The following is a 6,223-nucleotide window of genomic DNA, read 5'->3' as shown; positions in this document are numbered from 1 at the left end:
TTGTGTTGTGAGTTGTGTCTCCTAAGGTGTTTCGGCTACTTAGGGACCGTGCTTTCAACTCTGACACCGTGTATAGTCCACCACCATAACCTCCACTTCCGCATTGCCTAGTGCAACACCACCACTTCCCGCTACCACCATTTTGACATTTGACGATTGAGATTTTGAGTTCGCGGATTTTCCGTTTCCTAAGGTGTTTCGGCTACTTAGGGACGAGTCACCATCATCTTGGTATCTCCATCAAGATCACCGCCACTCATCATCCCCGCGGACGGTAACCTCCATATCATCTTGGTATCGTGGTACCCCTCCATTGTACATTCCCCTTGCAATTGCATTGTTAACCCCTATCCCATTTTGCGTTACTTGCCTATCGAGACTAGCCATTTGAGTATTGCCGGCAACGTTACTTGTGCACATTAGTGATCTACACCGTGCATTGCATACATACCATATCATATTGGTATCATATCATCTCATGTGCCTCAAGTTTGTTCCCGCATATACACAATTACTATCTTGGTTTGTGCATTTCGCAAAGTGGATATATATATATATATATATATATATATATATATATATATATATATATATATATATATATATATATATATATATATATAAAGAATAAGATTTTAAGCAAAAGAGAAAGAGCAAAGAAGCTTGTAAGAAATAGCCATAGCATCCACCACATTTCATAAGATTGTCATATCCGATCATCTTGGATCAAACACCGGGAACCATACATACATAGCATACTTGGGATAGAAAGTTATCCATTTTGCATCTTATAGGTTGTGCACAAGTGTCGTATCCGCCTATAGAGCAATCGTGCTAGCGTCTTTCTTGAGTTGTGCAACACGAGCGTTTTCCGTGGATTCCACATTTTGTGCTCATCCTTGGTTGCACGACCGCATTTATCTATCGGTGTGTGTGTTTCCGTGAGCCACCCATATTGCTATTAGTCTACTTGTTTCACTTGCGAATTTGTGAATCTCTTTCAACATTATTGACTCTTGCTAACATTTTACATCAAATTTTTGTGCCACTATCCTCACTGAGCTCCACCATAAGCCTTACTTGTGTAGGTGTGAGAAACCGACAAGAATTGGTACCAATTGTGCTATTTCCTTGTCCACATTGGAGTGATCATTGATTCACTTTCAACTTTAGTCAAGGTACATTTGGTATTCATTGTTCTCCTTCTCCACTCATATTGGCTCGAATCTTGTGATGGATAGGCAAGGCATTTCATCTCCGGTCTTCCACAACAACGACGGCGTGAACAACTACATCAACAACAAGCTTTCCGCACAAAAGGAGGAGCAAGATGCACGATGGAGGAGATTCGGACCTTGTTGATCAACCGTTCTTCCCCTTCATCATCCTCAAGGCGGCGATGTTCAAGTCACAAGTCTTCGGAGCGCAAAAATGATGCAAGCGCAAGTCGACCTCGTCCACATCTCCATGGCGACCACCATCACGTTTGTGATCCACCTCGTCATGAAGGGCAAGTCACCTCCAAGCAACATGTGCACGACAACGACGAACGACGTCTACATTGAGCTCAAGCACGACAACGACAACATCATCATGATGATGCTCCACAAGCGCCTACCTACAAGTCGCAACAAGCCCTACTTCACGCCAAGTCCAAACTTCATGACCACAAGAGAAGACCGCGAGACAAGCACCACCAAGACAGAGGTACGGCTACACCAACCACTTTGGAATCTTCTCCAAGCGACTTCAAGGCATCTTCGCCTATGAATATATGGCATCTTCGCCAACAAGCACCTCAAGACTACGCTCAAGAGAAGCTCCCCAAGCTCAAGTCTGCGACTTCCACGCGCTACTACGACCTCAACATCGACCACACGATTCCTTTCTATGGGACTCAAGAACCCGAGGAGTATATCGAGTGGGAGCGTTTGATGGACGACTACCTCAAGCTACATCAAGTTCCTCCCGAAGATCAAGTGAAGTGCGCCACAAGGAACTTCCACGACTACGCGTCCACATGGTGGCTTCACGCACCTTTGGGGACCTACGACATGAGTTGGCCCAAGACGAAGAGAGCTTTGCGGTGAGAGTTTGTGCCTCCAACCTACACGGAACAACTTCAACGCCAATTGGAGAACACTATCCAAGGATCCAAGTCCATCGACAAGTACTTCAAGGAGATGAAGATTGCCTTGCAACGAGCCGGCGTGGATGACCCCATTTCGATGAAGTTCCACTTCATGATGGGATTGCACAACGACATCTCCAAGACGATCTTCCTCGAGTACTACAAGTCCCTCGAAGACAACTACATTGATGCTCTCAAGGCGGAACAAGAACTCATGAAGGCCAAAGTTTCTCTACCCCAAGCTCACTTCGCGACGACCAATCTCCATGAGAACGAGCATGAGGATAGTACCACCAAGATGTCCAAGCCCGACGAGCTCCAAGACGATACTCCCAAGTCCTACGCCATCCCTCTTTGTGGCATTGACGATGCCGAGTCCTCCATGACTCTTTTTCAAGACGGTACGGCGACGAGTACGACTACGGAGACCCTCAAGGACCAAGCTTTGGAGGCGAGCGACACGGTGGCGAGCAAGGATGATGCTTCCATCTTAGGAGGCGAGTGTGATGATGTGCCATCTTTGGCCTTCATCCACGGCAAGAGTGATGTTGTGCCATCTTCGGCCTTCATCCACGATGACGACTACGAGACGGTTGATCATGGGATTTTCCCTTCGACCACGGCGACATGTGATGACTTGAGTGACTTTAGCCACCATATTGAGAGTGAGAGTGATTTCACCACTAGCCCCATATATGATGTGTTTCCACTATTCCCATGTGAGGAGAGCCACAACCCCCACCTCTTGAGTGAGACGAGTGACTCCACCATATGTGAGTTTGAGTGCACTTATTTTGAGGTTGTGAGTGAACCACCACATAGAGAGAGTGAGATAGTTGATAGGTCATGTGAGGCCACTTTTAACACTAACGACTTGATCTCTACCTCTATTGTGTCTTCTCATTTGGTGCTAGGTCCCTTATATGATGACGCGCCGATTCTCGACGACTTCGTCCTACCTTTGGACAAGACGATGGCCATGGTGGAATATGATGCACCCCCCACATGGTTCCATCACAATGATGATCTTGACCACCATTCGGTCTTACCCACCTCACCTGCACCACATGAGTGGAATGACAAAGGTAACATAGGTGAAGGTGATGCTCGTGACCCACTAGTGGACTATCATGACATTGATTGCTCGCATGATGTTGATCAACCTATTTCCATGCTTCATGCTAGTGTGACTTCCCCATGCGATGATTTACCTATTTGTGATGAGTATGATGATTGCCATGTGGAGTCTATTAGTTGTGATGCCATGTTACATAGGATTTCTTGTGCTAATTCTCTCGGTCACATCATGTTTGCTAATCCGCTTGACTTGTCATATGCTATGCATGAGATCGACCACATGTCATATTTGCAATCTCTTCATAGTGACTATGCATATGCTATAAAAATGAACCCAATTTGCACATATGGCATAGATAACAAGCCCATGGTTATCGGCATTTGTTTTTCTTGTGATGATATTGATATGCTTCCTTTGCATCATTTATCTCATATGCCATGCCATGACCACCTAGCTTCGGATATGCATTGTTTTGGGTGTTGCACATTTTCTCTATATGATGTTTCCAATATTGCTCATGAGGAGACCCCCATAGTTTCCTCATACATTTTAGGAGATTTTGATCACTCCCATCCATTGCATGATCCTCATACTTATGTGCACAATATGCTCCCCATGAATAAACATGATATTGATGTGCCATATATTTGTATGCTCAATTTGCATCCCCATCGTGTTATACACAATAACTATTCTTTCATGATGGATGACATGTTCTTATACCATGCATCAAATTTCTTTGAGCAATGCTTATCTTGTGCTAACTTTCACGTGCACATACACATCATGATGGATGATGTGTACATTTACCACACACACAATTTCTTCCGTTTGTGTCTCTTTTGTGTAGGTACCCATGAATTCTTGTCAACCGCGCAATCCCACGAGTTGACAAAACGAGCTCTAGAGAGCAATGATGACTTGGGATCCCATGGAGTGTCTTTCCCACCGCTCTCTTTGCGCAAATACTTCGCGCATTTCTTCTACATGGCCCTCACTTGGCTATGGGTTGTTGTCCATTATATATCATTTGCCCATCTTGCCATGTTCACTTTGCATGATATGCTCATTCATATGCTTTTGCCATGCATTTGTGACCCATGCTTTGCATTACACATGATGATTGATTCTCATACTTGTATGTGTATTTGCAAGCTTGGTGGAGATATTGCTTGTTATTGCGATGTTTGCTTTGTACCCCATACCTATGATGATACTTTCATCTTGCTTTGTGTTCGTGCTTGCGATATATCATGTGCATTGCCTATGCCTATTATTTGCTCTCATGACATGATTGCCATGATTTACTCTAGTATGTTGCATCTTCACACTACTAGCTTGCACGACTTGATTACTATGCTTGACTTGATTGCCTCACACATGATGAACAATTGCTCTTTCTATTGTGTTGATTGCCACACTATATTCACTACACCCCATGCACATTATGCTTGGATTGTCTTGCACTTGACCCATGTGTTTAGACACTTCATTTTACTTGGTGTTGTGAATGATTCCTATGCCTACCATAGACCTTTCATTGAGCAATTTGTGAATGCTTGCTATGAACTTGAGGTAGATGCTTCTTCTCTTGTCACACATATTTGCATCACTACCTCACATTTACATGCTTGTCCCCATGATATCCTTGATTATGCTCAATTTATGTGCTTACATGCCATGTCACAATCCTTTGTCACACCATATGCTATGCTTGATGACAACACTTGTTGGGTGAATCACCTCTTGAATGCTTGGTTTTGCACTAACGCTAACCGCATTTGTTTTTCCAAGTGTTTGTTCTCCATGCTCCTTTTGAAGGAATCACGAGATGGTGCGACATTGGAGAGTGCCCATTTCGAGCTTCAAGATGACGAGAACTTGGTGATCGACCACTCCTACACGGCGACGCCATCTCTTTCCCATGGTGATTTGGATTTCAATCCGAGGTCGGATCTTTCCCAAGGGAGGGGGGATGATGCGGAGCATCCTATGGAGATCACCATGTCAAGAGTCTGTTTGGCAAGTGACACGTGCGACATCTACTTCACATACATAAAGGTGAATCATCTCGTTTACACGTGCTCACTTGACCCCTTCGAGGATGGTATACTACTTGACACTCCACTCGTGTGCATGCATGGGTATTGTCGGAACGCCACGGATGACGAGGAGGAGTGCAAGCACCAAGGAACACCTACACCATCCGCGAGGGAAGCCTGGAAGAGAAGACGGAAGAAGAAGGAGCTGCAGAGTCTTCAGAGACTGGACGACCGGAAGCCACCGGACGTCCAACCCTCTACAGCCGCCGGACGACCGACGACACCGGACGTCCGACAAGTCCCAGTCACCGGACGTCCGACGCTTACCGGAAATCCGGTGCCACCTGTCCTGAGAAGAATCAGCGGACGTCCGACGCGCACCGGATGTCTGGTCCATCCTGAGCCACCGGACGTCCGACCCCCACCGGTCGTCCGGTACCTGCCTATGTGCAGCCGCGGGCCTTTGGCCTTGTACCCCTCTCCCACTTCCCCCTTCGTGGCTAAGACTATAAATAGACCACCTCCACCTCCTTTCTAAGGTTAGCAAAGGATTAGCTCATGTTTGTGTGAGAGCTTTGCTCATCCACTTGGTTACCTTCTCCTCGGAGATCGCGCCACCACCGGAGAAGATCCTTCCAAGCGGATTCAAGACCCCCTCTTGGGTGGCCCCATCAAGACCTCCTCACGGATAAAAACCCAGTTACTGTTTGTATCGTCCGTTGTTGACTTTGGATCAATGTATATTCCTTTGTGTTCATCAATGTAGCGCATGTGTGATCTATTTCTTGTTGGTTGAGTGATTTCTCTCGTGTTTTCCCCCGTTTTCCCCTCGTGTTCTTCGTGTTCATCCTTGGGATCCGCTCCTTTCGTGAAAGATCGGCCATCTAGGGTTCCACCCTACATCAGAAGAAGAACGAGTCCCTGAAGAAGATAAACGGACGTAGTCGAACGAATCCTCACAACACGACGTTA

The sequence above is a fragment of the Triticum aestivum genome, chromosome 6A, assembly GCF_018294505.1.
Source record: "Triticum aestivum cultivar Chinese Spring chromosome 6A, IWGSC CS RefSeq v2.1, whole genome shotgun sequence".
In the NCBI taxonomy this organism is placed as follows: Eukaryota; Viridiplantae; Streptophyta; class Magnoliopsida; order Poales; family Poaceae; genus Triticum; species Triticum aestivum.
The sequence above is the reverse complement of the archived record's forward strand: the minus strand, read 5'-3'. Positions refer to the sequence as shown.